This window comes from Humulus lupulus, chromosome 3 (assembly GCF_963169125.1).
Source record: "Humulus lupulus chromosome 3, drHumLupu1.1, whole genome shotgun sequence".
Classification (NCBI taxonomy): Eukaryota; Viridiplantae; Streptophyta; class Magnoliopsida; order Rosales; family Cannabaceae; genus Humulus; species Humulus lupulus.
This window is the reverse complement of record NC_084795.1, coordinates 11,088,079-11,110,411: the sequence shown is the minus strand read 5'-3', so window position 1 is coordinate 11,110,411 and position 22,333 is coordinate 11,088,079. Positions and strand designations below refer to the sequence as shown.

The 22,333-nt window shown below is 43.7% G+C and overlaps 68 non-coding genes across 68 annotated transcripts; all 68 read right to left on the bottom strand.

Annotated features, from left to right (window-relative positions):
* Positions 1-79: 79 nt before the first annotated feature.
* LOC133828470 (5S ribosomal RNA) lies at positions 80-198 on the bottom strand. Its single transcript, XR_009891080.1, has one exon. It is a non-coding gene; the product is annotated as a 5S ribosomal RNA (ribosomal RNA).
* A 219-nt stretch (positions 199-417) lies between these two features.
* On the bottom strand, positions 418-536 carry LOC133826179 (5S ribosomal RNA). Its single transcript, XR_009888910.1, has one exon. It is a non-coding gene; the product is annotated as a 5S ribosomal RNA (ribosomal RNA).
* A 109-nt stretch (positions 537-645) lies between these two features.
* Positions 646-764, bottom strand: LOC133826433 (5S ribosomal RNA). Its single transcript, XR_009889153.1, has one exon. It is a non-coding gene; the product is annotated as a 5S ribosomal RNA (ribosomal RNA).
* A 220-nt stretch (positions 765-984) lies between these two features.
* LOC133827448 (5S ribosomal RNA) lies at positions 985-1,103 on the bottom strand. Its single transcript, XR_009890138.1, has one exon. It is a non-coding gene; the product is annotated as a 5S ribosomal RNA (ribosomal RNA).
* A 220-nt stretch (positions 1,104-1,323) lies between these two features.
* On the bottom strand, positions 1,324-1,442 carry LOC133826375 (5S ribosomal RNA). The gene has a single exon (XR_009889098.1). It is a non-coding gene; the product is annotated as a 5S ribosomal RNA (ribosomal RNA).
* A 219-nt stretch (positions 1,443-1,661) lies between these two features.
* On the bottom strand, positions 1,662-1,780 carry LOC133828468 (5S ribosomal RNA). Its single transcript, XR_009891078.1, has one exon. It is a non-coding gene; the product is annotated as a 5S ribosomal RNA (ribosomal RNA).
* A 221-nt stretch (positions 1,781-2,001) lies between these two features.
* On the bottom strand, positions 2,002-2,120 carry LOC133828467 (5S ribosomal RNA). Its single transcript, XR_009891077.1, has one exon. It is a non-coding gene; the product is annotated as a 5S ribosomal RNA (ribosomal RNA).
* Positions 2,121-2,340: 220 nt separating this feature from the next.
* LOC133828466 (5S ribosomal RNA) lies at positions 2,341-2,459 on the bottom strand. The gene has a single exon (XR_009891076.1). It is a non-coding gene; the product is annotated as a 5S ribosomal RNA (ribosomal RNA).
* Positions 2,460-2,569: 110 nt separating this feature from the next.
* LOC133828465 (5S ribosomal RNA) lies at positions 2,570-2,688 on the bottom strand. The gene has a single exon (XR_009891075.1). It is a non-coding gene; the product is annotated as a 5S ribosomal RNA (ribosomal RNA).
* A 219-nt stretch (positions 2,689-2,907) lies between these two features.
* Positions 2,908-3,026, bottom strand: LOC133826591 (5S ribosomal RNA). Its single transcript, XR_009889306.1, has one exon. It is a non-coding gene; the product is annotated as a 5S ribosomal RNA (ribosomal RNA).
* A 220-nt stretch (positions 3,027-3,246) lies between these two features.
* LOC133828464 (5S ribosomal RNA) lies at positions 3,247-3,365 on the bottom strand. The gene has a single exon (XR_009891074.1). It is a non-coding gene; the product is annotated as a 5S ribosomal RNA (ribosomal RNA).
* Positions 3,366-3,476: 111 nt separating this feature from the next.
* On the bottom strand, positions 3,477-3,595 carry LOC133826748 (5S ribosomal RNA). The gene has a single exon (XR_009889460.1). It is a non-coding gene; the product is annotated as a 5S ribosomal RNA (ribosomal RNA).
* Positions 3,596-3,815: 220 nt separating this feature from the next.
* Positions 3,816-3,934, bottom strand: LOC133826374 (5S ribosomal RNA). Its single transcript, XR_009889097.1, has one exon. It is a non-coding gene; the product is annotated as a 5S ribosomal RNA (ribosomal RNA).
* A 220-nt stretch (positions 3,935-4,154) lies between these two features.
* LOC133828463 (5S ribosomal RNA) lies at positions 4,155-4,273 on the bottom strand. Its single transcript, XR_009891073.1, has one exon. It is a non-coding gene; the product is annotated as a 5S ribosomal RNA (ribosomal RNA).
* A 219-nt stretch (positions 4,274-4,492) lies between these two features.
* LOC133826177 (5S ribosomal RNA) lies at positions 4,493-4,611 on the bottom strand. The gene has a single exon (XR_009888908.1). It is a non-coding gene; the product is annotated as a 5S ribosomal RNA (ribosomal RNA).
* Positions 4,612-4,720: 109 nt separating this feature from the next.
* On the bottom strand, positions 4,721-4,839 carry LOC133828462 (5S ribosomal RNA). The gene has a single exon (XR_009891072.1). It is a non-coding gene; the product is annotated as a 5S ribosomal RNA (ribosomal RNA).
* A 220-nt stretch (positions 4,840-5,059) lies between these two features.
* LOC133827284 (5S ribosomal RNA) lies at positions 5,060-5,178 on the bottom strand. Its single transcript, XR_009889979.1, has one exon. It is a non-coding gene; the product is annotated as a 5S ribosomal RNA (ribosomal RNA).
* Positions 5,179-5,398: 220 nt separating this feature from the next.
* LOC133826373 (5S ribosomal RNA) lies at positions 5,399-5,517 on the bottom strand. Its single transcript, XR_009889096.1, has one exon. It is a non-coding gene; the product is annotated as a 5S ribosomal RNA (ribosomal RNA).
* Positions 5,518-5,736: 219 nt separating this feature from the next.
* LOC133828461 (5S ribosomal RNA) lies at positions 5,737-5,855 on the bottom strand. Its single transcript, XR_009891071.1, has one exon. It is a non-coding gene; the product is annotated as a 5S ribosomal RNA (ribosomal RNA).
* A 221-nt stretch (positions 5,856-6,076) lies between these two features.
* LOC133828460 (5S ribosomal RNA) lies at positions 6,077-6,195 on the bottom strand. Its single transcript, XR_009891070.1, has one exon. It is a non-coding gene; the product is annotated as a 5S ribosomal RNA (ribosomal RNA).
* Positions 6,196-6,415: 220 nt separating this feature from the next.
* On the bottom strand, positions 6,416-6,534 carry LOC133828459 (5S ribosomal RNA). The gene has a single exon (XR_009891069.1). It is a non-coding gene; the product is annotated as a 5S ribosomal RNA (ribosomal RNA).
* A 110-nt stretch (positions 6,535-6,644) lies between these two features.
* On the bottom strand, positions 6,645-6,763 carry LOC133828457 (5S ribosomal RNA). The gene has a single exon (XR_009891067.1). It is a non-coding gene; the product is annotated as a 5S ribosomal RNA (ribosomal RNA).
* Positions 6,764-6,982: 219 nt separating this feature from the next.
* On the bottom strand, positions 6,983-7,101 carry LOC133826590 (5S ribosomal RNA). The gene has a single exon (XR_009889305.1). It is a non-coding gene; the product is annotated as a 5S ribosomal RNA (ribosomal RNA).
* A 221-nt stretch (positions 7,102-7,322) lies between these two features.
* On the bottom strand, positions 7,323-7,441 carry LOC133828455 (5S ribosomal RNA). Its single transcript, XR_009891066.1, has one exon. It is a non-coding gene; the product is annotated as a 5S ribosomal RNA (ribosomal RNA).
* Positions 7,442-7,552: 111 nt separating this feature from the next.
* Positions 7,553-7,671, bottom strand: LOC133826747 (5S ribosomal RNA). Its single transcript, XR_009889459.1, has one exon. It is a non-coding gene; the product is annotated as a 5S ribosomal RNA (ribosomal RNA).
* A 219-nt stretch (positions 7,672-7,890) lies between these two features.
* On the bottom strand, positions 7,891-8,009 carry LOC133826272 (5S ribosomal RNA). The gene has a single exon (XR_009888999.1). It is a non-coding gene; the product is annotated as a 5S ribosomal RNA (ribosomal RNA).
* Positions 8,010-8,119: 110 nt separating this feature from the next.
* LOC133826717 (5S ribosomal RNA) lies at positions 8,120-8,238 on the bottom strand. Its single transcript, XR_009889429.1, has one exon. It is a non-coding gene; the product is annotated as a 5S ribosomal RNA (ribosomal RNA).
* A 220-nt stretch (positions 8,239-8,458) lies between these two features.
* Positions 8,459-8,577, bottom strand: LOC133826471 (5S ribosomal RNA). Its single transcript, XR_009889189.1, has one exon. It is a non-coding gene; the product is annotated as a 5S ribosomal RNA (ribosomal RNA).
* Positions 8,578-8,797: 220 nt separating this feature from the next.
* On the bottom strand, positions 8,798-8,916 carry LOC133828454 (5S ribosomal RNA). The gene has a single exon (XR_009891065.1). It is a non-coding gene; the product is annotated as a 5S ribosomal RNA (ribosomal RNA).
* Positions 8,917-9,135: 219 nt separating this feature from the next.
* LOC133826078 (5S ribosomal RNA) lies at positions 9,136-9,254 on the bottom strand. Its single transcript, XR_009888813.1, has one exon. It is a non-coding gene; the product is annotated as a 5S ribosomal RNA (ribosomal RNA).
* Positions 9,255-9,473: 219 nt separating this feature from the next.
* LOC133828453 (5S ribosomal RNA) lies at positions 9,474-9,592 on the bottom strand. The gene has a single exon (XR_009891064.1). It is a non-coding gene; the product is annotated as a 5S ribosomal RNA (ribosomal RNA).
* A 219-nt stretch (positions 9,593-9,811) lies between these two features.
* On the bottom strand, positions 9,812-9,930 carry LOC133826519 (5S ribosomal RNA). Its single transcript, XR_009889236.1, has one exon. It is a non-coding gene; the product is annotated as a 5S ribosomal RNA (ribosomal RNA).
* A 219-nt stretch (positions 9,931-10,149) lies between these two features.
* On the bottom strand, positions 10,150-10,268 carry LOC133826716 (5S ribosomal RNA). The gene has a single exon (XR_009889428.1). It is a non-coding gene; the product is annotated as a 5S ribosomal RNA (ribosomal RNA).
* A 219-nt stretch (positions 10,269-10,487) lies between these two features.
* On the bottom strand, positions 10,488-10,606 carry LOC133826625 (5S ribosomal RNA). The gene has a single exon (XR_009889340.1). It is a non-coding gene; the product is annotated as a 5S ribosomal RNA (ribosomal RNA).
* A 220-nt stretch (positions 10,607-10,826) lies between these two features.
* LOC133828452 (5S ribosomal RNA) lies at positions 10,827-10,945 on the bottom strand. The gene has a single exon (XR_009891063.1). It is a non-coding gene; the product is annotated as a 5S ribosomal RNA (ribosomal RNA).
* A 219-nt stretch (positions 10,946-11,164) lies between these two features.
* LOC133828449 (5S ribosomal RNA) lies at positions 11,165-11,283 on the bottom strand. The gene has a single exon (XR_009891060.1). It is a non-coding gene; the product is annotated as a 5S ribosomal RNA (ribosomal RNA).
* Positions 11,284-11,502: 219 nt separating this feature from the next.
* Positions 11,503-11,621, bottom strand: LOC133828439 (5S ribosomal RNA). Its single transcript, XR_009891050.1, has one exon. It is a non-coding gene; the product is annotated as a 5S ribosomal RNA (ribosomal RNA).
* Positions 11,622-11,840: 219 nt separating this feature from the next.
* Positions 11,841-11,959, bottom strand: LOC133828428 (5S ribosomal RNA). The gene has a single exon (XR_009891039.1). It is a non-coding gene; the product is annotated as a 5S ribosomal RNA (ribosomal RNA).
* A 220-nt stretch (positions 11,960-12,179) lies between these two features.
* On the bottom strand, positions 12,180-12,298 carry LOC133827375 (5S ribosomal RNA). Its single transcript, XR_009890067.1, has one exon. It is a non-coding gene; the product is annotated as a 5S ribosomal RNA (ribosomal RNA).
* Positions 12,299-12,517: 219 nt separating this feature from the next.
* On the bottom strand, positions 12,518-12,636 carry LOC133826875 (5S ribosomal RNA). Its single transcript, XR_009889582.1, has one exon. It is a non-coding gene; the product is annotated as a 5S ribosomal RNA (ribosomal RNA).
* Positions 12,637-12,856: 220 nt separating this feature from the next.
* LOC133826576 (5S ribosomal RNA) lies at positions 12,857-12,975 on the bottom strand. Its single transcript, XR_009889291.1, has one exon. It is a non-coding gene; the product is annotated as a 5S ribosomal RNA (ribosomal RNA).
* Positions 12,976-13,195: 220 nt separating this feature from the next.
* LOC133828416 (5S ribosomal RNA) lies at positions 13,196-13,314 on the bottom strand. The gene has a single exon (XR_009891033.1). It is a non-coding gene; the product is annotated as a 5S ribosomal RNA (ribosomal RNA).
* Positions 13,315-13,535: 221 nt separating this feature from the next.
* LOC133828404 (5S ribosomal RNA) lies at positions 13,536-13,654 on the bottom strand. Its single transcript, XR_009891025.1, has one exon. It is a non-coding gene; the product is annotated as a 5S ribosomal RNA (ribosomal RNA).
* A 220-nt stretch (positions 13,655-13,874) lies between these two features.
* LOC133828391 (5S ribosomal RNA) lies at positions 13,875-13,993 on the bottom strand. Its single transcript, XR_009891014.1, has one exon. It is a non-coding gene; the product is annotated as a 5S ribosomal RNA (ribosomal RNA).
* Positions 13,994-14,212: 219 nt separating this feature from the next.
* Positions 14,213-14,331, bottom strand: LOC133826518 (5S ribosomal RNA). Its single transcript, XR_009889235.1, has one exon. It is a non-coding gene; the product is annotated as a 5S ribosomal RNA (ribosomal RNA).
* A 219-nt stretch (positions 14,332-14,550) lies between these two features.
* Positions 14,551-14,669, bottom strand: LOC133826715 (5S ribosomal RNA). Its single transcript, XR_009889427.1, has one exon. It is a non-coding gene; the product is annotated as a 5S ribosomal RNA (ribosomal RNA).
* Positions 14,670-14,888: 219 nt separating this feature from the next.
* LOC133826624 (5S ribosomal RNA) lies at positions 14,889-15,007 on the bottom strand. Its single transcript, XR_009889339.1, has one exon. It is a non-coding gene; the product is annotated as a 5S ribosomal RNA (ribosomal RNA).
* Positions 15,008-15,227: 220 nt separating this feature from the next.
* LOC133828380 (5S ribosomal RNA) lies at positions 15,228-15,346 on the bottom strand. The gene has a single exon (XR_009891004.1). It is a non-coding gene; the product is annotated as a 5S ribosomal RNA (ribosomal RNA).
* A 219-nt stretch (positions 15,347-15,565) lies between these two features.
* LOC133828368 (5S ribosomal RNA) lies at positions 15,566-15,684 on the bottom strand. Its single transcript, XR_009890993.1, has one exon. It is a non-coding gene; the product is annotated as a 5S ribosomal RNA (ribosomal RNA).
* A 219-nt stretch (positions 15,685-15,903) lies between these two features.
* Positions 15,904-16,022, bottom strand: LOC133828356 (5S ribosomal RNA). The gene has a single exon (XR_009890982.1). It is a non-coding gene; the product is annotated as a 5S ribosomal RNA (ribosomal RNA).
* A 219-nt stretch (positions 16,023-16,241) lies between these two features.
* Positions 16,242-16,360, bottom strand: LOC133828344 (5S ribosomal RNA). Its single transcript, XR_009890970.1, has one exon. It is a non-coding gene; the product is annotated as a 5S ribosomal RNA (ribosomal RNA).
* A 220-nt stretch (positions 16,361-16,580) lies between these two features.
* Positions 16,581-16,699, bottom strand: LOC133827374 (5S ribosomal RNA). The gene has a single exon (XR_009890066.1). It is a non-coding gene; the product is annotated as a 5S ribosomal RNA (ribosomal RNA).
* Positions 16,700-16,918: 219 nt separating this feature from the next.
* On the bottom strand, positions 16,919-17,037 carry LOC133826874 (5S ribosomal RNA). The gene has a single exon (XR_009889581.1). It is a non-coding gene; the product is annotated as a 5S ribosomal RNA (ribosomal RNA).
* Positions 17,038-17,257: 220 nt separating this feature from the next.
* On the bottom strand, positions 17,258-17,376 carry LOC133826575 (5S ribosomal RNA). The gene has a single exon (XR_009889290.1). It is a non-coding gene; the product is annotated as a 5S ribosomal RNA (ribosomal RNA).
* Positions 17,377-17,598: 222 nt separating this feature from the next.
* LOC133828332 (5S ribosomal RNA) lies at positions 17,599-17,717 on the bottom strand. The gene has a single exon (XR_009890958.1). It is a non-coding gene; the product is annotated as a 5S ribosomal RNA (ribosomal RNA).
* A 220-nt stretch (positions 17,718-17,937) lies between these two features.
* LOC133828321 (5S ribosomal RNA) lies at positions 17,938-18,056 on the bottom strand. Its single transcript, XR_009890947.1, has one exon. It is a non-coding gene; the product is annotated as a 5S ribosomal RNA (ribosomal RNA).
* A 220-nt stretch (positions 18,057-18,276) lies between these two features.
* LOC133826489 (5S ribosomal RNA) lies at positions 18,277-18,395 on the bottom strand. Its single transcript, XR_009889206.1, has one exon. It is a non-coding gene; the product is annotated as a 5S ribosomal RNA (ribosomal RNA).
* Positions 18,396-18,614: 219 nt separating this feature from the next.
* LOC133826095 (5S ribosomal RNA) lies at positions 18,615-18,733 on the bottom strand. The gene has a single exon (XR_009888829.1). It is a non-coding gene; the product is annotated as a 5S ribosomal RNA (ribosomal RNA).
* A 220-nt stretch (positions 18,734-18,953) lies between these two features.
* On the bottom strand, positions 18,954-19,072 carry LOC133828310 (5S ribosomal RNA). Its single transcript, XR_009890937.1, has one exon. It is a non-coding gene; the product is annotated as a 5S ribosomal RNA (ribosomal RNA).
* A 220-nt stretch (positions 19,073-19,292) lies between these two features.
* On the bottom strand, positions 19,293-19,411 carry LOC133826400 (5S ribosomal RNA). Its single transcript, XR_009889122.1, has one exon. It is a non-coding gene; the product is annotated as a 5S ribosomal RNA (ribosomal RNA).
* Positions 19,412-19,631: 220 nt separating this feature from the next.
* On the bottom strand, positions 19,632-19,750 carry LOC133828298 (5S ribosomal RNA). The gene has a single exon (XR_009890926.1). It is a non-coding gene; the product is annotated as a 5S ribosomal RNA (ribosomal RNA).
* Positions 19,751-19,970: 220 nt separating this feature from the next.
* LOC133828287 (5S ribosomal RNA) lies at positions 19,971-20,089 on the bottom strand. The gene has a single exon (XR_009890915.1). It is a non-coding gene; the product is annotated as a 5S ribosomal RNA (ribosomal RNA).
* A 220-nt stretch (positions 20,090-20,309) lies between these two features.
* On the bottom strand, positions 20,310-20,428 carry LOC133828275 (5S ribosomal RNA). The gene has a single exon (XR_009890903.1). It is a non-coding gene; the product is annotated as a 5S ribosomal RNA (ribosomal RNA).
* Positions 20,429-20,648: 220 nt separating this feature from the next.
* On the bottom strand, positions 20,649-20,767 carry LOC133826487 (5S ribosomal RNA). Its single transcript, XR_009889204.1, has one exon. It is a non-coding gene; the product is annotated as a 5S ribosomal RNA (ribosomal RNA).
* Positions 20,768-20,986: 219 nt separating this feature from the next.
* LOC133826094 (5S ribosomal RNA) lies at positions 20,987-21,105 on the bottom strand. Its single transcript, XR_009888828.1, has one exon. It is a non-coding gene; the product is annotated as a 5S ribosomal RNA (ribosomal RNA).
* A 220-nt stretch (positions 21,106-21,325) lies between these two features.
* On the bottom strand, positions 21,326-21,444 carry LOC133828264 (5S ribosomal RNA). The gene has a single exon (XR_009890892.1). It is a non-coding gene; the product is annotated as a 5S ribosomal RNA (ribosomal RNA).
* A 220-nt stretch (positions 21,445-21,664) lies between these two features.
* Positions 21,665-21,783, bottom strand: LOC133826399 (5S ribosomal RNA). The gene has a single exon (XR_009889121.1). It is a non-coding gene; the product is annotated as a 5S ribosomal RNA (ribosomal RNA).
* A 220-nt stretch (positions 21,784-22,003) lies between these two features.
* LOC133828252 (5S ribosomal RNA) lies at positions 22,004-22,122 on the bottom strand. Its single transcript, XR_009890881.1, has one exon. It is a non-coding gene; the product is annotated as a 5S ribosomal RNA (ribosomal RNA).
* Positions 22,123-22,333: the final 211 nt, after the last annotated feature.

The window sequence follows — 22,333 nt, the reverse complement described above, 5'->3', positions numbered from 1 at the left end:
TTTAAAGATTTAAAACAAAAAATACAAACTTTTGAGCCGTAAGTGGATTTTTAAAGGGAAAAAAAAAAAGATGTTTTCAGGGGTGCAACACGAGGACTTCCCAGGAGGTCACCCATCCTAGTACTACTCTCGCCCAAGCACGCTTAACTGCGGAGTTCTGATGGGATCCGGTGCATTAGTGCTGGTATGATCGCACCCGGAATGTTTGGTCCGCAATATTCATTTATAGCGAGCGCGTGAGTCCTCCCTTTTCTCCCCCGGATTGACTAGGAACTTCTTATTCGCTGCTTGTTAGTGACCACGGTATTAACCCCTCAAGGAAAACGAAATAAATGAGTTTTTAAAGATTTAAAACAAAAAATACAAACTTTTGAGCCGTAAGTGGATTTTTAAAGGGAAAAAAAAATGATGTTTTCAGGGGTGCAACACAAGGACTTCCCAGGAGGTCACCCATCCTAGTACTACTCTCGCCCAAGCACGCTTAACTGCGGAGTTCTGATGGGATCCGGTGCATTAGTGCTGGTATGATCGCACCCGGAATGTTTGGTCCGCAATATTCATTTATAGATTTAAAGATTTAAAACAAAAAATACAAACTTTTGAGCCGTAAGTGGATTTTTAATGGGAAAAAAAATGATGTTTTCAGGGGTGCAACACGAGGACTTCCCAGGAGGTCACCCATCCTAGTACTACTCTCGCCCAAGCACGCTTAACTGCGAAGTTCTGATGGGATCCGGTGCATTAGTGCTGGTATGATCGCACCCGGAATGTTTGGTCCGCAATATTCATTTATAGCGAGCGCGTGTGTCCTTCCTTTTCTCCCCCGGATTGACTAGGAACTTCTTATTCGCTGCTTGTTAGTGACCACGGTATTAACCCCTCAAGGAAAACGAAATAAATGAGTTTTTAAAGATTTAAAACAAAAAATACAAACTTTTGAGCCGTAAGTGGATTTTTAAAGGGAAAAAAAAAATGATGTTTTCAGGGGTGCAACACGATGACTTCCCAGGAGGTCACCCATCCTAGTTCTACTCTCGCCCAGGCACGCTTAACTGCGGAGTTTTGATGGGATCCGGTGCATTAGTGCTGGTATGATCGCACCCGGAATGTTTGGTCCGCAATATTCATTTATAGCGAGCGCGTGTGTCCTCCCTTTTCTCCCCCGGATTGACTAGGAACTTCTTATTCGCTGCTTGTTAGTGACCACGGTATTAACCCCTCAAGGAAAACGAAATAAATGAGTTTTTAAAGATTTAAAACAAAAAATACAAACTTTTGAGCCCTAAGTGGATTTTTAAAGGGAAAAAAAAAATGATGTTTTCAGGGGTGCAACACGAGGACTTCCCAGGAGGTCAACCATCCTAGTACTACTCTCGCCCAAGCACGCTTAACTGCGGAGTTCTGATGGGATCCGGTGCATTAGTGCTGGTATGATCGCACCCGGAATGTTTGGTCCGCAATATTCATTTATAGCGAGCGCGTGTGTCCTCCCTTTTCTCCCCCGGATTGACTAGGAACTTCTCATTCGCTGCTTGTTAGTGACCACGGTATTAACCCCTCAAGGAAAACGAAATAAATGAGTTTTTAAAGATTTAAAACAAAAAATACAAACTTTTGAGCCGTAAGTGGATTTTAAAGGGAAAAAAAAAAAGATGTTTTCAGGGGTGCAACACGAGGACTTCCCAGGAGGTCACCCATCCTAGTACTACTCTCGCCCAAGCACGCTTAACTGCGGAGTTCTGATGGGATCCGGTGCATTAGTGCTGGTATGATCGCACCCGGAATGTTTGGTCCGCAATATTCATTTATAGCGAGCGCGTGAGTCCTCCCTTTTCTCCCCCGGATTGACTAGGAACTTCTTATTCGCTGCTTGTTAGTGACCACGGTATTAACCCCTCAAGGAAAACGAAATAAATGAGTTTTTAAAGATTTAAAACAAAAAATACAAACTTTTGAGCCGTAAGTGGATTTTTAAAGGGAAAAAAAAAAATGATGTTTTCAGGGGTGCAACACGAGGACTTCCCAGGAGGTCACCCATCCTAGTACTACTCTCGCCCAAGCACGCTTAACTGCGGAGTTCTGATGGGATCCGGTGCATTAGTGCTGGTATGATCGCACCCGGAATGTTTGTTCCGCAATATTCATTTATAGCGAGCGCGTGTGTCCTCCCTTTTCTCCCCCGGATTGACTAGGAACTTCTTATTCGCTGCTTGTTAGTGACCACGGTATTAACCCCTCAAGGAAAACGAAATAAATGAGTTTTTAAAGATTTAAAACAAAAAATACAAACTTTTGAGCCGTAAGTGGATTTTTAAAGGGAAAAAAAAAATGATGTTTTCAGGGGTGCAACACGAGGACTTCCCAGGAGGTCACCCATCCTAGTACTACTCTCGCCCAAGCACGCTTAACTGCGGAGTTCTGATGGGATCCGGTGCATTAGTGCTGGTATGATCGCACCCGGAATGTTTGGTCCGCAATATTCATTTATAGATTTAAAGATTTAAAACAAAAAATACAAACTTTTGAGCCGTAAGTGGATTTTTAAAGGGAAAAAAAAATGATGTTTTCAGGGGTGCAACACGAGGACTTCCCAGGAGGTCACCCATCCTAGTACTACTCTCGCCCAAGCACGCTTAACTGCGGAGTTCTGATGGGATCCGGTGCATTAGTGCTGGTATGATCGCACCCGGAATGTTTGGTCCGCAATATTCATTTATAGCGAGCGCGTGTGTCCTCCCTTTTCTCCCCCGGATTGACTAGGAACTTCTTATTCGCTACTTGTTAGTGACCACGGTATTAACCCCTCAAGGAAAACGAAATAAATGAGTTTTTAAAGATTTAAAACAAAAAATACAAACTTTTGAGCCGTAAGTGGATTTTTAAAGGGAAAAAAAAATGATGTTTTCAGGGGTGCAACACGAGGACTTCCCAGAAGGTCACCCATCCTAGTACTACTCTCGCCCAAGCGCGCTTAACTGCGGAGTTCTGATGGGATCCGGTGCATTAGTGCTGGTATGATCGCACCCGGAATGTTTGGTCCGCAATATTCATTTATAGCGAGCGCGTGTGTCCTCCCTTTTCTCCCCCGGATTGACTAGGAACTTCTTATTCGCTGCTTGTTAGTGACCACGGTATTAACCCCTCAAGGAAAACGAAATAAATGAGTTTTTAAAGATTTAAAACAAAAAATACAAACTTTTGAGCCGTAAGTGGATTTTTAAAGGGAAAAAAAAAATGATGTTTTCAGGGGTGCAACACGAGGACTTCCCAGGAGGTCACCCATCCTAGTACTACTCTCGCCCAAGCACGCTTAACTGCGGAGTTCTGATGGGATCCGGTGCATTAGTGCTGGTATGATCGCACCCGGAATGTTTGGTCCGCAATATTCATTTATAGATTTAAAGATTTAAAACAAAAAATACAAACTTTTGAGCCGTAAGTGGATTTTTAAATGGAAAAAAAAAATGATGTTTTCAGGGGTGCAACACGAGGACTTCCCAGGAGGTAACCCATCCTAGTATTACTCTCGCCCAAGCACGCTTAACTGCGGAGTTCTGATGGGATCCGGTGCATTAGTGCTGGTATGATCGCACCCGGAATGTTTGTTCCGCAATATTCATTTATAGCGAGCGCGTGTGTCCTCCCTTTTCTCCCCCGGATTGACTAGGAACTTCTTATTCGCTGCTTGTTAGTGACCACGGTATTAACCCCTCAAGGAAAACGAAATAAATGAGTTTTTAAAGATTTAAAACAAAAAATACAAACTTTTGAGCCGTAAGTGGATTTTTAAAGGGAAAAAAAAAATGATGTTTTCAGGGGTGCAACACGAGGACTTCCCAGGAGGTCAACCATCCTAGTACTACTCTCGCCCAAGCACGCTTAACTGCGGAGTTCTGATGGGATCCGGTGCATTAGTGCTGGTATGATCGCACCCGGAATGTTTGGTCCGCAATATTCATTTATAGCGAGCGCGTGTGTCCTCCCTTTTCTCCCCCGGATTGACTAGGAACTTCTCATTCGCTGCTTGTTAGTGACCACGGTATTAACCCCTCAAGGAAAACGAAATAAATGAGTTTTTAAAGATTTAAAACAAAAAATACAAACTTTTGAGCCGTAAGTGGATTTTTAAAGGGAAAAAAAAAAAGATGTTTTCAGGGGTGCAACACGAGGACTTCCCAGGAGGTCACCCATCCTAGTACTACTCTCGCCCAAGCACGCTTAACTGCGGAGTTCTGATGGGATCCGGTGCATTAGTGCTGGTATGATCGCACCCGGAATGTTTGGTCCGCAATATTCATTTATAGCGAGCGCGTGAGTCCTCCCTTTTCTCCCCCGGATTGACTAGGAACTTCTTATTCGCTGCTTGTTAGTGACCACGGTATTAACCCCTCAAGGAAAACGAAATAAATGAGTTTTTAAAGATTTAAAACAAAAAATACAAACTTTTGAGCCGTAAGTGGATTTTTAAAGGGAAAAAAAAATGATGTTTTCAGGGGTGCAACACAAGGACTTCCCAGGAGGTCACCCATCCTAGTACTACTCTCGCCCAAGCACGCTTAACTGCGGAGTTCTGATGGGATCCGGTGCATTAGTGCTGGTATGATCGCACCCGGAATGTTTGGTCCGCAATATTCATTTATAGATTTAAAGATTTAAAACAAAAAATACAAACTTTTGAGCCGTAAGTGGATTTTTAATGGGAAAAAAAATGATGTTTTCAGGGGTGCAACACGAGGACTTCCCAGGAGGTCACCCATCCTAGTACTACTCTCGCCCAAGCACGCTTAACTGCGGAGTTCTGATGGGATCCGGTGCATTAGTGCTGGTATGATCGCACCCGGAATGTTTGGTCCGCAATATTCATTTATAGCGAGCGCGTGTGTCCTTCCTTTTCTCCCCCGGATTGACTAGGAACTTCTTATTCGCTGCTTGTTAGTGACCACGGTATTAACCCCTCAAGGAAAACGAAATAAATGAGTTTTTAAAGATTTAAAACAAAAAATACAAACTTTTGAGCCGTAAGTGGATTTTTAAAGGGAAAAAAAAAATGATGTTTTCAGGGGTGCAACACGAGGACTTCCCAGGAGGTCACCCATCCTAGTTCTACTCTCGCCCAGGCACGCTTAACTGCGGAGTTTTGATGGGATCCGGTGCATTAGTGCTGGTATGATCGCACCCGGAATGTTTGGTCCGCAATATTCATTTATAGCGAGCGCGTGTGTCCTCCCTTTTCTCCCCCGGATTGACTAGGAACTTCTTATTCGCTGCTTGTTAGTGACCACGGTATTAACCCCTCAAGGAAAACGAAATAAATGAGTTTTTAAAGATTTAAAACAAAAAATACAAACTTTTGAGCCCTAAGTGGATTTTTAAAGGGAAAAAAAAAATGATGTTTTCAGGGGTGCAACACGAGGACTTCCCAGGAGGTCAACCATCCTAGTACTACTCTCGCCCAAGCACGCTTAACTGCGGAGTTCTGATGGGATCCGGTGCATTAGTGCTGGTATGATCGCACCCGGAATGTTTGGTCCGCAATATTCATTTATAGCGAGCGCGTGTGTCCTCCCTTTTCTCCCCCGGATTGACTAGGAACTTCTCATTCGCTGCTTGTTAGTGACCACGGTATTAACCCCTCAAGGAAAACGAAATAAATGAGTTTTTAAAGATTTAAAACAAAAAATACAAACTTTTGAGCCGTAAGTGGATTTTAAAGGGAAAAAAAAAAAGATGTTTTCAGGGGTGCAACACGAGGACTTCCCAGGAGGTCACCCATCCTAGTACTACTCTCGCCCAAGCACGCTTAACTGCGGAGTTCTGATGGGATCCGGTGCATTAGTGCTGGTATGATCGCACCCGGAATGTTTGGTCCGCAATATTCATTTATAGCGAGCGCGTGAGTCCTCCCTTTTCTCCCCCGGATTGACTAGGAACTTCTTATTCGCTGCTTGTTAGTGACCACGGTATTAACCCCTCAAGGAAAACGAAATAAATGAGTTTTTAAAGATTTAAAACAAAAAATACAAACTTTTGAGCCGTAAGTGGATTTTTAAAGGGAAAAAAAAAAATGATGTTTTCAGGGGTGCAACACGAGGACTTCCCAGGAGGTCACCCATCCTAGTACTACTCTCGCCCAAGCACGCTTAACTGCGGAGTTCTGATGGGATCCGGTGCATTAGTGCTGGTATGATCGCACCCGGAATGTTTGTTCCGCAATATTCATTTATAGCGAGCGCGTGTGTCCTCCCTTTTCTCCCCCGGATTGACTAGGAACTTCTTATTCGCTGCTTGTTAGTGACCACGGTATTAACCCCTCAAGGAAAACGAAATAAATGAGTTTTTAAAGATTTAAAACAAAAAATACAAACTTTTGAGCCGTAAGTGGATTTTTAAAGGGAAAAAAAAAATGATGTTTTCAGGGGTGCAACACGAGGACTTCCCAGGAGGTCACCCATCCTAGTACTACTCTCGCCCAAGCACGCTTAACTGCGGAGTTCTGATGGGATCCGGTGCATTAGTGCTGGTATGATCGCACCCGGAATGTTTGGTCCGCAATATTCATTTATAGATTTAAAGATTTAAAACAAAAAATACAAACTTTTGAGCCGTAAGTGGATTTTTAAAGGGAAAAAAAAATGATGTTTTCAGGGGTGCAACACGAGGACTTCCCAGGAGGTCACCCATCCTAGTACTACTCTCGCCCAAGCACGCTTAACTGCGGAGTTCTGATGGGATCCGGTGCATTAGTGCTGGTATGATCGCACCCGGAATGTTTGGTCCGCAATATTCATTTATAGCGAGCGCGTGTGTCCTCCCTTTTCTCCCCCGGATTGACTAGGAACTTCTTATTCGCTACTTGTTAGTGACCACGGTATTAACCCCTCAAGGAAAACGAAATAAATGAGTTTTTAAAGATTTAAAACAAAAAATACAAACTTTTGAGCCGTAAGTGGATTTTTAAAGGGAAAAAAAAATGATGTTTTCAGGGGTGCAACACGAGGACTTCCCAGAAGGTCACCCATCCTAGTACTACTCTCGCCCAAGCGCGCTTAACTGCGGAGTTCTGATGGGATCCGGTGCATTAGTGCTGGTATGATCGCACCCGGAATGTTTGGTCCGCAATATTCATTTATAGCGAGCGCGTGTGTCCTCCCTTTTCTCCCCCGGATTGACTAGGAACTTCTTATTCGCTGCTTGTTAGTGACCACGGTATTAACCCCTCAAGGAAAACGAAATAAATGAGTTTTTAAAGATTTAAAACAAAAAATACAAACTTTTGAGCCGTAAGTGGATTTTTAAAGGGAAAAAAAAAAATGATGTTTTCAGGGGTGCAACACGAGGACTTCCCAGGAGGTCACCCATCCTAGTACTACTCTCGCCCAAGCACGCTTAACTGCGGAGTTCTGATGGGATCCGGTGCATTAGTGCTGGTATGATCGCACCCGGAATGTTTGGTCCGCAATATTCATTTATAGATTTAAAGATTTAAAACAAAAAATACAAACTTTTGAGCCGTAAGTGGATTTTTAAATGGAAAAAAAAAATGATGTTTTCAGGGGTGCAACACGAGGACTTCCCAGGAGGTAACCCATCCTAGTATTACTCTCGCCCAAGCACGCTTAACTGCGGAGTTCTGATGGGATCCGGTGCATTAGTGCTGGTATGATCGCACCCGGAATGTTTGGTCCGCAATATTCATTTATAGCGAGCGCGTGTGTCCTTCCTTTTCTCCCCCGGATTGACTAGGAACTTCTTATTCGCTGCTTGTTAGTGACCACGGTATTAACCCCTCAAGGAAAACGAAATAAATGAGTTTTTAAAGATTTAAAACAAAAAATACAAACTTTTGAGCCGTAAGTGGATTTTTAAAGGGAAAAAAAAATGATGTTTTCAGGGGTGCAACACGAGGACTTCCCAGGAGGTCACCCATCCTAGTACTACTCTCGCCCAAGCACGCTTAACTGCGGAGTTCTGATGGGATCCAGTGCATTAGTGCTGGTATGATCGCACCCGGAATGTTTGGTCCGCAATATTCATTTATAGATTTAAAGATTTAAAACAAAAAATACAAACTTTTGAGCCGTAAGTGGATTTTTAAAGGGAAAAAAAAATGATGTTTTCAGGGGTGCAACACGAGGACTTCCCAGGAGGTCACCCATCCTAGTACTACTCTCGCCCAAGCACGCTTAACTGCGGAGTTCTGATGGGATCCGGTGCATTAGTGCTGGTATGTTCGCACCAGGAATGTTTAGTCCGCAATATTCATTTATAGCAAGCGCGTGTGTCCTTCCTTTTCTCCCCCGGATTGTCTAGGAACTTCTTATTCGCTGCTTGTTAGTGACCATGTTATTAACCCCTCAAGGAAAACGAAATAAATGAGTTTTTAAAGATTTAAAACAAAAAATACAAATTTTGAGCCGTAAGTGGATTTTTAAAGGGAAAAAAAAAAATGATGTTTTCAGGGGTGCAACACGAGGGCTTCCGAGGAGGTCACCCATCCTAGTACTACTCTCGCCCAAGCACGCTTAACTGCGGAGTTCTGATGGGATCCGGTGCATTAGTGCTGGTATGATCGCACCCGGAATGTTTGGTCCGCAATATTCATTTATAGCGAGCGCGTGTGTCCTCCCTTTTCTCCCCCGGATTGACTAGGAACTTCGTATTCGCTGCTTGTTAGTGACCACGGTATTAACCCCTCAAGGAAAACGAAATAAATGAGTTTTTAAAGATTTAAAACAAAAAATACAAACTTTTGAGCCGTAAGTGGATTTTTAAAGGGAAAAAAAAAATGATGTTTTCAGGGGTGCAACACGAGGACTTCCCAGGAGGTCACCCATCCTAGTACTACTCTCGCCCAAGCACGCTTAACTGCGGAGTTCTGATGGGATCCGGTGCATTAGTGCTGGTATGATCGCACCCGGAATGTTTGGTCCGCAATATTCATTTATAGCGAGCGCGTGTGTCCTCCCTTTTCTTTCCCGGATTGACTAGGAACTTCTTATTCGCTGCTTGTTAGTGACCACGGTATTAACCCCTCAAGGAAAACGAAATTAATGAGTTTTTAAAGATTTAAAACAAAAAATACAAACTTTTGAGCCGTAAGTGGATTTTTAAAGGGAAAAAAAAATGATGTTTTCAGGGGTGCAACACGAGGACTTCCCAGGAGGTCACCCATCCTAGTACTACTCTCGCCCAAGCACGCTTAACTGCGGAGTTCTGATGGGATCCGGTGCGTTAGTGCTGGTATGATCGCACCCGGAATGTTTGGTCCGCAATATTCATTTATAGCGAGCGCGTGTGTCCTCCCTTTTCTCCCCCGGATTGACTAGGAACTTCTTATTCGCTGCTTGTTAGTGACCACGGTATTAACCCCTCAAGGAAAACGAAATAAATGAGTTTTTAAAGATTTAAAACAAAAAATACAAACTTTTGAGCCGTAAGTGGATTTTTAAAGGGAAAAAAAAATGATGTTTTCAGGGGTGCAACACGAGGACTTCCCAGGAGGTCACCCATCCTAGTACTACTCTCGCCCAAGCACGCTTAACTGCGGAGTTCTGATGGGATCCGGTGCATTAGTGCTGGTATGATCGCACCCGGAATGTTTGGTCCGCAATATTCATTTATAGCGAGCGCGTGTGTCCTCCCTTTTCTCCCCCGGATTGACTAGGAACTTCTTATTCGCTGCTTGTTAGTGGCCACGGTATTAACCCCTCAAGGAAAACGAAATAAATGAGTTTTTAAAGATTTAAAACAAAAAATACAAACTTTTGAGCCGTAAGTGGATTATTAAAGGGAAAAAAAAATGATGTTTTCAGGGGTGCAACACGAGGACTACCCAGGAGGTCACCCATCCTAGTACTACTCTCGCCCAAGCACGCTTAACTGCGGAGTTCTGATGGGATCCGGTGCATTAGTGCTGGTATGATCGCACCCGGAATGTTTGGTCCGCAATATTCATTTATAGCGAGCGCGTGTGTCCTCCCTTTTCTCCCCCGGATTGACTAGGAACTTCTTATTCGCTGCTTGTTAGTGGCCACGGTATTAACCCCTCAAGGAAAACGAAATAAATGAGTTTTTAAAGATTTAAAACAAAAAATACAAACTTTTGAGCCGTAAGTGGATTATTAAAGGGAAAAAAAAATGATGTTTTCAGGGGTGCAACACGAGGACTTCCCAGGAGGTCACCCATCCTAGTACTACTCTCGCCCAAGCACGCTTAACTGCGGAGTTCTGATGGGATCCGGTGCATTAGTGCTGGTATGTTCGCACCAGGAATGTTTGGTCCGCAATATTCATTTATAGCAAGCGCGTGTGTCCTTCCTTTTCTCCCCCGGATTGTCTAGGAACTTCTTATTCGCTGCTTGTTAGTGACCACGGTATTAACCCCTCAAGGAAAACGAAATAAATGAGTTTTTAAAGATTTAAAACAAAAAATACAAATTTTGAGCCGTAAGTGAATTTTTAAAGGGAAAAAAAAAATGATGTTTTCAGGGATGCAACACGAGGGCTTCCGAGGAGGTCACCCATCCTAGTACTACTCTCGCCCAAGCACGCTTAACTGCGGAGTTCTGATGGGATCCGGTGCATTAGTGCTGGTATGATCGCACCCGGAATGTTTGGTCCGCAATATTCATTTATAGCGAGCGCGTGTGTCCTCCCTTTTCTCCCCCGGATTGACTAGGAACTTCTTATTCGCTGCTTGTTAGTGACCACGGTATTAACCCCTCAAGGAAAACGAAATAAATGAGTTTTTAAAGATTTAAAACAAAAAATACAAACTTTTGAGCCGTAAGTGGATTTTTAAAGGGAAAAAAAAAATGATGTTTTCAGGGGTGCAACACGAGGACTTCCCAGGAGGTCACCCATCCTAGTACTACTCTCGCCCAAGCACGCTTAACTGCGGAGTTCTGATGGGATCCGGTGCATTAGTGCTGGTATGATCGCACCCGGAATGTTTGGTCCGCAATATTCATTTATAGCGAGCGCGTGTGTCCTCCCTTTTCTCCCCCGGATTGACTAGGAACTTCTTATTCGCTGCTTGTTAGTGACCACGGTATTAACCCCTCAAGGAAAACGAAATAAATGAGTTTTTAAAGATTTAAAACAAAAAATACAAACTTTTGAGCCGTAAGTAGATTTTTAAAGGGAAAAAAAAATGATGTTTTCAGGGGTGCAACACGAGGACTTCCCAGGAGGTCACCCATCCTAGTACTACTCTCGCCCAAGCACGCTTAACTGCGGAGTTCTGATGGGATCCGGTGCATTAGTGCTGGTATGATCGCACCCGGAATGTTTGGTCCGCAATATTCATTTATAGCGAGCGCGTGTGTCCTCCCTTTTCTCCCCCGGATTGACTAGGAACTTCTTATTCGCTGCTTGTTAGTGGCCACGGTATTAACCCCTCAAGGAAAACGAAATAAATGAGTTTTTAAAGATTTAAAACAAAAAATACAAACTTTTGAGCCGTAAGTGGATTATTAAAGGGAAAAAAAAATGATGTTTTCAGGGGTGCAACACGAGGACTTCCCAGGAGGTCACCCATCCTAGTACTACTCTCGCCCAAGCACGCTTAACTGCGGAGTTCTGATGGGATCCGGTGCATTAGTGCTGGTATGATCGCACCCGGAATGTTTGGTCCGCAATATTCATTTATAGCGAGCGCGTGTGCCTCCCTTTTCTCCCCCGGATTGACTAGGAACTTCTTATTCGCTGCTTGTTAGTGACCACGGTATTAACCCCTCAAGGAAAACGAAATAAATGAGTTTTTAAAGATTTAAAACAAAAAATACAAACTTTTGAGCCGTAAGTGGATTTTTAAAGGGAAAAAAAAAATGATGTTTTCAGGGGTGCAACACGAGGACTTCCCAGGAGGTCACCCATCCTAGTACTACTCTCGCCCAAGCACGCTTAACTGCGGAGTTCTGATGGGATCCGGTGCATTAGTGCTGGTATGATCGCACCCGGAATGTTTGTTCCGCAATATTCATTTATAGCGAGCGCGTGTGTCCTCCCTTTTCTCCCCCGGATTGACTAGGAACTTCTTATTCGCTGCTTGTTAGTGACCACGGTATTAACCCCTCAAAGAAAACGAAATAAATGAGTTTTTATAGATTTAAAACAAAAAATACAAACTTTTGAGCCGTAAGTGGATTTTTAAAGGGAAAAAAAAAATGATGTTTTCAGGGGTGCAACAGGAGGACTTCCCAGGAGGTCACCCATCCTAGTACTACTCTCGCCCAAGCACGCTTATCTGCGGAGTTCTGATGGGATCCGGTGCATTAGTGCTGGTATGATCTCACCCGGAATGTTTGGTCCGCAATATTCATTTATAGCGAGCGCGTGTGTCCTCCCTTTTCTCCCCCGGATTGACTAGGAACTTCTTATTCGCTGCTTGTTAGTGGCCACGGTATTAACCCCTCAAGGAAAACGAAATAAATGAGTTTTTAAAGATTTAAAACAAAAAATACAAACTTTTGAGCCGTAAGTGGATTATTAAAGGGAAAAAAAAATGATGTTTTCAGGGGTGCAACACGAGGACTTCGCAGGAGGTCACCCATCCTAGTACTACTCTCGCCCAAGCACGCTTATCTGCGGAGTTCTGATGGGATCCGGTGCATTAGTGCTGGTATGATCGCACACGGAATGTTTGGTCCGCAATATTCATTTATAGCGAGCGCGTGTGTCCTCCCTTTTCTCCCCCGGATTGACTAGGAACTTCTTAGTCGCTGCTTGTTAGTGACCACGGTATTAACCCCTCAAGGAAAACGAAATAAATGAGTTTTTAAAGATTTAAAACAAAAAATACAAACTTTTGAGCCGTAAGTGGATTTTTAAAGGGAAAAAAAAAATGATGTTTTCAGGGGTGAGACACGAGGACTTCCCAGGAGGTCACCCATCCTAGTACTACTCTCGCCCAAGCACGCTTAACTGCGGAGTTCTGATGGGATCCGGTGCATTAGTGCTGGTATGATCGCACCCGGAATGTTTGGTCCGCAATATTCATTTATAGCGAGCGCGTGTGTCCTCCCTTTTCTCCCCCGGATTGAATAGGAACTTCTTATTCGCTGCTTGTTAGTGACCACGGTATTAACCCCTCAAGGAAAACGAAATAAATGAGTTTTTAAAGATTTAAAACAAAAAATACAAACTTTTGAGCCGTAAGTGGATTTTTAAAGGGAAAAAAAAAATGATGTTTTCAGGGGTGCAACACGAGGACTTCCCAGGAGGTCACCCATCCTAGTACTACTCTCGCCCAAGCACGCTTAACTGCGGAGTTCTGATGGGATCCGGTGCATTAGTGCTGGTATGATCGCACCCGGAATGTTTGGTCCGCAATATTCATTTATAGCGCGCGCGTGTGTCCTCCCTTTTCTCCCCCGGATTGAATAGGAACTTCTTATTCGCTGCTTGTTAGTGACCACGGTATTAACCCCTCAAGGAAAACGAAATAAATGAGTTTTTAAAGATTTAAAACAAAAAATACAAACTTTTGAGCCGTAAGTGGATTTTTAAAGGGAAAAAAAAAAATGATGTTTTCAGGGGTGCAACACGAGGACTTCCCAGGAGGTCACCCATCCTAGTACTACTCTCGCCCAAGCACGCTTAACTGCGGAGTTCTGATGGGATCCGGTGCATTAGTGCTGGTATGATCGCACCCGGAATGTTTGTTCCGCAATATTCATTTATAGCGAGCGCGTGTGTCCTCCCTTTTCTCCCCCGGATTGACTAGGAACTTCTTATTCGCTGCTTGTTAGTGACCACGGTATTAACCCCTCAAGGAAAACGAAATAAATGAGTTTTTAAAGATTTAAAACAAAAAATACAAACTTTTGAGCCGTAAGTGGATTTTTAAAGGGAAAAAAAAAATGATGTTTTCAGGGGTGCAACACGAGGACTTCCCAGGAGGTCACCCATCCTAGTACTACTCTCGCCCAAGCACGCTTAACTGCGGAGTTCTGATGGGATCCGGTGCATTAGTGCTGGTATGATCGCACCCGGAATGTTTGGTCCGCAATATTCATTTATAGCGAGCGCGTGTGTCCTCCCTTTTCTCCCCCGGATTGACTAGGAACTTCTTATTCGCTGCTTGTTAGTGGCCACGGTATTAACCCCTCAAGGAAAACGAAATAAATGAGTTTTTAAAGATTTAAAACAAAAAATACAAACTTTTGAGCCGTAAGTGGATTATTAAAGGGAAAAAAAAATGATGTTTTCAGGGGTGCAACACGAGGACTACCCAGGAGGTCACCCATCCTAGTACTACTCTCGCCCAAGCACGCTTAACTGCGGAGTTCTGATGGGATCCGGTGCATTAGTGCTGGTATGATCGCACCCGGAATGTTTGGTCCGCAATATTCATTTATAGCGAGCGCGTGTGTCCTCCCTTTTCTCCCCCGGATTGACTAGGAACTTCTTATTCGCTGCTTGTTAGTGGCCACGGTATTAACCCCTCAAGGAAAACGAAATAAATGAGTTTTTAAAGATTTAAAACAAAAAATACAAACTTTTGAGCCGTAAGTGGATTATTAAAGGGAAAAAAAAATGATGTTTTCAGGGGTGCAACACGAGGACTTCCCAGGAGGTCACCCATCCTAGTACTACTCTCGCCCAAGCACGCTTAACTGCGGAGTTCTGATGGGATCCGGTGCATTAGTGCTGGTATGTTCGCACCAGGAATGTTTGGTCCGCAATATTCATTTATAGCAAGCGCGTGTGTCCTTCCTTTTCTCCCCCGGATTGTCTAGGAACTTCTTATTCGCTGCTTGTTAGTGACCACGGTATTAACCCCTCAAGGAAAACGAAATAAATGAGTTTTTAAAGATTTAAAACAAAAAATACAAATTTTGAGCCGTAAGTGAATTTTTAAAGGGAAAAAAAAAATGATGTTTTCAGGGATGCAACACGAGGGCTTCCGAGGAGGTCACCCATCCTAGTACTACTCTCGCCCAAGCACGCTTAACTGCGGAGTTCTGATGGGATCCGGTGCATTAGTGCTGGTATGATCGCACCCGGAATGTTTGGTCCGCAATATTCATTTATAGCGAGCGCGTGTGTCCTCCCTTTTCTCCCCCGGATTGACTAGGAACTTCTTATTCGCTGCTTGTTAGTGACCACGGTATTAACCCCTCAAGGAAAACGAAATAAATGAGTTTTTAAAGATTTAAAACAAAAAATACAAACTTTTGAGCCGTAAGTGGATTTTTAAAGGGAAAAAAAAAATGATGTTTTCAGGGGTGCAACACGAGGACTTCCCAGGAGGTCACCCATCCTAGTACTACTCTCGCCCAAGCACGCTTAACTGCGGAGTTCTGATGGGATCCGGTGCATTAGTGCTGGTATGATCGCACCCGGAATGTTTGGTCCGCAATATTCATTTATAGCGAGCGCGTGTGTCCTCCCTTTTCTCCCCCGGATTGACTAGGAACTTCTTATTCGCTGCTTGTTAGTGACCACGGTATTAACCCCTCAAGGAAAACGAAATAAATGAGTTTTTAAAGATTTAAAACAAAAAATACAAACTTTTGAGCCGTAAGTAGATTTTTAAAGGGAAAAAAAAATGATGTTTTCAGGGGTGCAACACGAGGACTTCCCAGGAGGTCACCCATCCTAGTACTACTCTCGCCCAAGCACGCTTAACTGCGGAGTTCTGATGGGATCCGGTGCATTAGTGCTGGTATGATCGCACCCGGAATGTTTGGTCCGCAATATTCATTTATAGCGAGCGCGTGTGTCCTCCCTTTTCTCCCCCGGATTGACTAGGAACTTCTTATTCGCTGCTTGTTAGTGGCCACGGTATTAACCCCTCAAGGAAAACGAAATAAATGAGTTTTTAAAGATTTAAAACAAAAAATACAAACTTTTGAGCCGTAAGTGGATTATTAAAGGGAAAAAAAAATGATGTTTTCAGGGGTGCAACACGAGGACTTCCCAGGAGGTCACCCATCCTAGTACTACTCTCGCCCAAGCACGCTTAACTGCGGAGTTCTGATGGGATCCGGTGCATTAGTGCTGGTATGATCGCACCCGGAATGTTTGGTCCGCAATATTCATTTATAGCGAGCGCGTGTGCCTCCCTTTTCTCCCCCGGATTGACTAGGAACTTCTTATTCGCTGCTTGTTAGTGACCACGGTATTAACCCCTCAAGGAAAACGAAATAAATGAGTTTTTAAAGATTTAAAACAAAAAATACAAACTTTTGAGCCGTAAGTGGATTTTTAAAGGGAAAAAAAAAATGATGTTTTCAGGGGTGCAACACGAGGACTTCCCAGGAGGTCACCCATCCTAGTACTACTCTCGCCCAAGCACGCTTAACTGCGGAGTTCTGATGGGATCCGGTGCATTAGTGCTGGTATGATCGCACCCGGAATGTTTGTTCCGCAATATTCATTTATAGCGAGCGCGTGTGTCCTCCCTTTTCTCCCCCGGATTGACTAGGAACTTCTTATTCGCTGCTTGTTAGTGACCACGGTATTAACCCCTCAAAGAAAACGAAATAAATGAGTTTTTATAGATTTAAAACAAAAAATACAAACTTTTGAGCCGTAAGTGGATTTTTAAAGGGAAAAAAAAAATGATGTTTTCAGGGGTGCAACAGGAGGACTTCCCAGGAGGTCACCCATCCTAGTACTACTCTCGCCCAAGCACGCTTATCTGCGGAGTTCTGATGGGATCCGGTGCATTAGTGCTGGTATGATCTCACCCGGAATGTTTGGTCCGCAATATTCATTTATAGCGAGCGCGTGTGTCCTCCCTTTTCTCCCCCGGATTGACTAGGAACTTCTTATTCGCTGCTTGTTAGTGGCCACGGTATTAACCCCTCAAGGAAAACGAAATAAATGAGTTTTTAAAGATTTAAAACAAAAAATACAAACTTTTGAGCCGTAAGTGGATTATTAAAGGGAAAAAAAAATGATGTTTTCAGGGGTGCAACACGAGGACTTCGCAGGAGGTCACCCATCCTAGTACTACTCTCGCCCAAGCACGCTTATCTGCGGAGTTCTGATGGGATCCGGTGCATTAGTGCTGGTATGATCGCACACGGAATGTTTGGTCCGCAATATTCATTTATAGCGAGCGCGTGTGTCCTCCCTTTTCTCCCCCGGATTGACTAGGAACTTCTTAGTCGCTGCTTGTTAGTGACCACGGTATTAACCCCTCAAGGAAAACGAAATAAATGAGTTTTTAAAGATTTAAAACAAAAAATACAAACTTTTGAGCCGTAAGTGGATTTTTAAAGGGAAAAAAAAAATGATGTTTTCAGGGGTGAGACACGAGGACTTCCCAGGAGGTCACCCATCCTAGTACTACTCTCGCCCAAGCACGCTTAACTGCGGAGTTCTGATGGGATCCGGTGCATTAGTGCTGGTATGATCGCACCCGGAATGTTTGGTCCGCAATATTCATTTATAGCGAGCGCGTGTGTCCTCCCTTTTCTCCCCCGGATTGAATAGGAACTTCTTATTCGCTGCTTGTTAGTGACCACGGTATTAACCCCTCAAGGAAAACGAAATAAATGAGTTTTTAAAGATTTAAAACAAAAAATACAAACTTTTGAGCCGTAAGTGGATTTTTAAAGGGAAAAAAAAAATGTGATGTTTTCAGGGGTGCAACACGAGGACTTCCCAGGAGGTCACCCATCCTAGTACTACTCTCGCCCAAGCACGCTTAACTGCGGAGTTCTGATGGGATCCGGTGCATTAGTGCTGGTATGATCGCACCCGGAATGTTTGTTCCGCAATATTCATTTATAGCGAGCGCGTGTGTCCTCCCTTTTCTCCCCCGGATTGACTAGGAACTTCTTATTCGCTGCTTGTTAGTGACCACGGTATTAACCCCTCAAGGAAAACGAAATAAATGAGTTTTTAAAGATTTAAAACAAAAAATACAAACTTTTGAGCCGTAGGTGGATTTTTAAAGGGAAAAAAAAAATGATGTTTTCAGGGGTGCAACACGAGGACTTCCCAGGAGGTCACCCATCCTAGTACTACTCTCGCCCAAGCACGCTTAACTGCGGAGTTCTGATGGGATCCGGTGCATTAGTGCTGGTATGATCGCACCCGGAATGTTTGTTCCGCAATATTCATTTATAGCGAGCGCGTGTGTCCTCCCTTTTCTCCCCCGGATTGACTAGGAACTTCTTATTCGCTGCTTGTTAGTGACCACGGTATTAACCCCTCAAGGAAAACGAAATAAATGAGTTTTTAAAGATTTAAAACAAAAAATACAAACTTTTGAGCCGTAGGTGGATTTTTAAAGGGAAAAAAAAAATGATGTTTTGAGGGGTGCAACACGAGGACTTTCCAGGAGGTCACCCATCCTAGTACTACTCTCGCCCAAGCACGCTTAACTGCGGAGTTCTGATGGGATCCGGTGCATTAGTGCTGGTATGATCGCACCCGGAATGTTTGTTCCGCAATATTCATTTATAGCGAGCGCGTGTGTCCTCCCTTTTCTCCCCCGGATTGACTAGGAACTTCTTATTCGCTGCTTGTTAGTGACCACGGTATTAACCCCTCAAGGAAAACGAAATAAATGAGTTTTTAAAGATTTAAAACAAAAAATACAAACTTTTGAGCCGTAGGTGGATTTTTAAAGGGAAAAAAAAATGATGTTTTCAGGGGTGCAACACGAGGACTTCCCAGGAGGTCACCCATCCAAGTACTACTCTCGCCCAAGCACGCTTAACTGCGGAGTTCTGATGGGATCCGGTGCATTAGTGCTGGTATGATCGCACCCGGAATGTTTGGTCCGCAATATTCATTTATAGCGAGCGCGTGTGTCCTCCCTTTTCTCCCCCGGATTGACTAGGAACTTCTTATTCGCTGCTTGTTAGTGACCACGGTATTAACCCCTCAAGGAAAACGAAATAAATGAGTTTTTAAAGATTTAAAACAAAAAATACAAACTTTTGAGCCGTAGGTGGATTTTTAAAGGGAAAAAAAAAATGATGTTTTCAGGGGTGCAACACGAGGACTTCCCAGGAGGTCACCCATCCTAGTACTACTCTCGCCCAAGCACGCTTAACTGCGGAGTTCTGATGGGATCCGGTGCATTAGTGCTGGTATGATCGCACCCGGAATGTTTGTTCCGCAATATTCATTTATAGCGAGCGCGTGTGTCCTCCCTTTTCTCCCCCGGATTGACTAGGAACTTCTTATTCGCTGCTTGTTAGTGACCACGGTATTAACCCCTCAAGGAAAACGAAATAAATGAGTTTTTAAAGATTTAAAACAAAAAATACAAACTTTTGAGCCGTAGGTGGATTTTTAAAGGGAAAAAAAAAATGATGTTTTCAGGGGTGCAACACGAGGACTTCCCAGGAGGTCACCCATCCTAGTACTACTCTCGCCCAAGCACGCTTATCTGCGGAGTTCTGATGGGATCCGGTGCATTAGTGCTGGTATGATCGCACCCGGAATGTTTGGTCCGCAATATTCATTTATAGCGAGCGCGTGTGTCCTCCCTTTTCTCCCCCGGATTGACTAGGAACTTCTTATTCGCTGCTTGTTAGTGACCACGGTATTAACCCCTCAAGGAAAACGAAATAAATGAGTTTTTAAAGATTTAAAACAAAAAATACAAACTTTTGAGCCGTAGGTGGATTTTTAAAGGGAAAAAAAAAATGATGTTTTCAGGGGTGCAACACGAGGACTTCCCAGGAGGTCACCCATCCTAGTACTACTCTCGCCCAAGCACGCTTAACTGCGGAGTTCTGATGGGATCCGGTGCATTAGTGCTGGTATGATCGCACCCGGAATGTTTGGTCCGCAATATTCATTTATAGCGAGCGCGTGTGTCCTCCCTTTTCTCCCCCGGATTGACTAGGAACTTCTTATTCGCTGCTTGTTAGTGACCACGGTATTAACCCCTCAAGGAAAACGAAATAAATGAGTTTTTAAAGATTTAAAACAAAAAATACAAACTTTTGAGCCGTAGGTGGATTTTTAAAGGGAAAAAAAAAATGATGTTTTCAGGGGTGCAACACGAGGACTTCCCAGGAGGTCACCCATCCTAGTACTACTCTCGCCCAAGCACGCTTAACTGCGGAGTTCTGATGGGATCCGGTGCATTAGTGCTGGTATGATCGCACCCGGAATGTTTGGTCCGCAATATTCATTTATAGCGAGCGCGTGTGTCCTCCCTTTTCTCCCCCGGATTGACTAGGAACTTCTTATTCGCTGCTTGTTAGTGACCACGGTATTAACCCCTCAAGGAAAACGAAATAAATGAGTTTTTAAAGATTTAAAACAAAAAATACAAACTTTTGAGCCGTAGGTGGATTTTTAAAGGGAAAAAAAAAATGATGTTTTCAGGGGTGCAACACGAGGACTTCCCAGGAGGTCACCCATCCTAGTACTACTCTCGCCCAAGCACGCTTAACTGCGGAGTTCTGATGGGATCCGGTGCATTAGTGCTGGTATGATCGCACCCGGAATGTTTGGTCCGCAATATTCATTTATAGCGAGCGCGTGTGTCCTCCCTTTTCTCCCCCGGATTGACTAGGAACTTCTTATTCGCTGCTTGTTAGTGACCACGGTATTAACCCCTCAAGGAAAACGAAATAAATGAGTTTTTAAAGATTTAAAACAAAAAATACAAACTTTTGAGCCGTAGGTGGATTTTTAAAGGGAAAAAAAAAATGATGTTTTGAGGGGTGCAACACGAGGACTTTCCAGGAGGTCACCCATCCTAGTACTACTCTCGCCCAAGCACGCTTAACTGCGGAGTTCTGATGGGATCCGGTGCATTAGTGCTGGTATGATCGCACCCGGAATGTTTGTTCCGCAATATTCATTTATAGCGAGCGCGTGTGTCCTCCCTTTTCTCCCCCGGATTGACTAGGAACTTCTTATTCGCTGCTTGTTAGTGACCACGGTATTAACCCCTCAAGGAAAACGAAATAAATGAGTTTTTAAAGATTTAAAACAAAAAATACAAACTTTTGAGCCGTAGGTGGATTTTTAAAGGGAAAAAAAAATGATGTTTTCAGGGGTGCAACACGAGGACTTCCCAGGAGGTCACCCATCCAAGTACTACTCTCGCCCAAGCACGCTTAACTGCGGAGTTCTGATGGGATCCGGTGCATTAGTGCTGGTATGATCGCACCCGGAATGTTTGGTCCGCAATATTCATTTATAGCGAGCGCGTGTGTCCTCCCTTTTCTCCCCCGGATTGACTAGGAACTTCTTATTCGCTGCTTGTTAGTGACCACGGTATTAACCCCTCAAGGAAAACGAAATAAATGAGTTTTTAAAGATTTAAAACAAAAAATACAAACTTTTGAGCCGTAGGTGGATTTTTAAAGGGAAAAAAAAAATGATGTTTTCAGGGGTGCAACACGAGGACTTCCCAGGAGGTCACCCATCCTAGTACTACTCTCGCCCAAGCACGCTTAACTGCGGAGTTCTGATGGGATCCGGTGCATTAGTGCTGGTATGATCGCACCCGGAATGTTTGTTCCGCAATATTCATTTATAGCGAGCGCGTGTGTCCTCCCTTTTCTCCCCCGGATTGACTAGGAACTTCTTATTCGCTGCTTGTTAGTGACCACGGTATTAACCCCTCAAGGAAAACGAAATAAATGAGTTTTTAAAGATTTAAAACAAAAAATACAAACTTTTGAGCCGTAGGTGGATTTTTAAAGGGAAAAAAAAAATGATGTTTTCAGGGGTGCAACACGAGGACTTCCCAGGAGGTCACCCATCCTAGTACTACTCTCGCCCAAGCACGCTTATCTGCGGAGTTCTGATGGGATCCGGTGCATTAGTGCTGGTATGATCGCACCCGGAATGTTTGGTCCGCAATATTCATTTATAGCGAGCGCGTGTGTCCTCCCTTTTCTCCCCCGGATTGACTAGGAACTTCTTATTCGCTGCTTGTTAGTGACCACGGTATTAACCCCTCAAGGAAAACGAAATAAATGAGTTTTTAAAGATTTAAAACAAAAAATACAAACTTTTGAGCCGTAGGTGGATTTTTAAAGGGAAAAAAAAAATGATGTTTTCAGGGGTGCAACACGAGGACTTCCCAGGAGGTCACCCATCCTAGTACTACTCTCGCCCAAGCACGCTTAACTGCGGAGTTCTGATGGGATCCGGTGCATTAGTGCTGGTATGATCGCACCCGGAATGTTTGGTCCGCAATATTCATTTATAGCGAGCGCGTGTGTCCTCCCTTTTCTCCCCCGGATTGACTAGGAACTTCTTATTCGCTGCTTGTTAGTGACCACGGTATTAACCCCTCAAGGAAAACGAAATAAATGAGTTTTTAAAGATTTAAAACAAAAAATACAAACTTTTGAGCCGTAGGTGGATTTTTAAAGGGAAAAAAAAAATG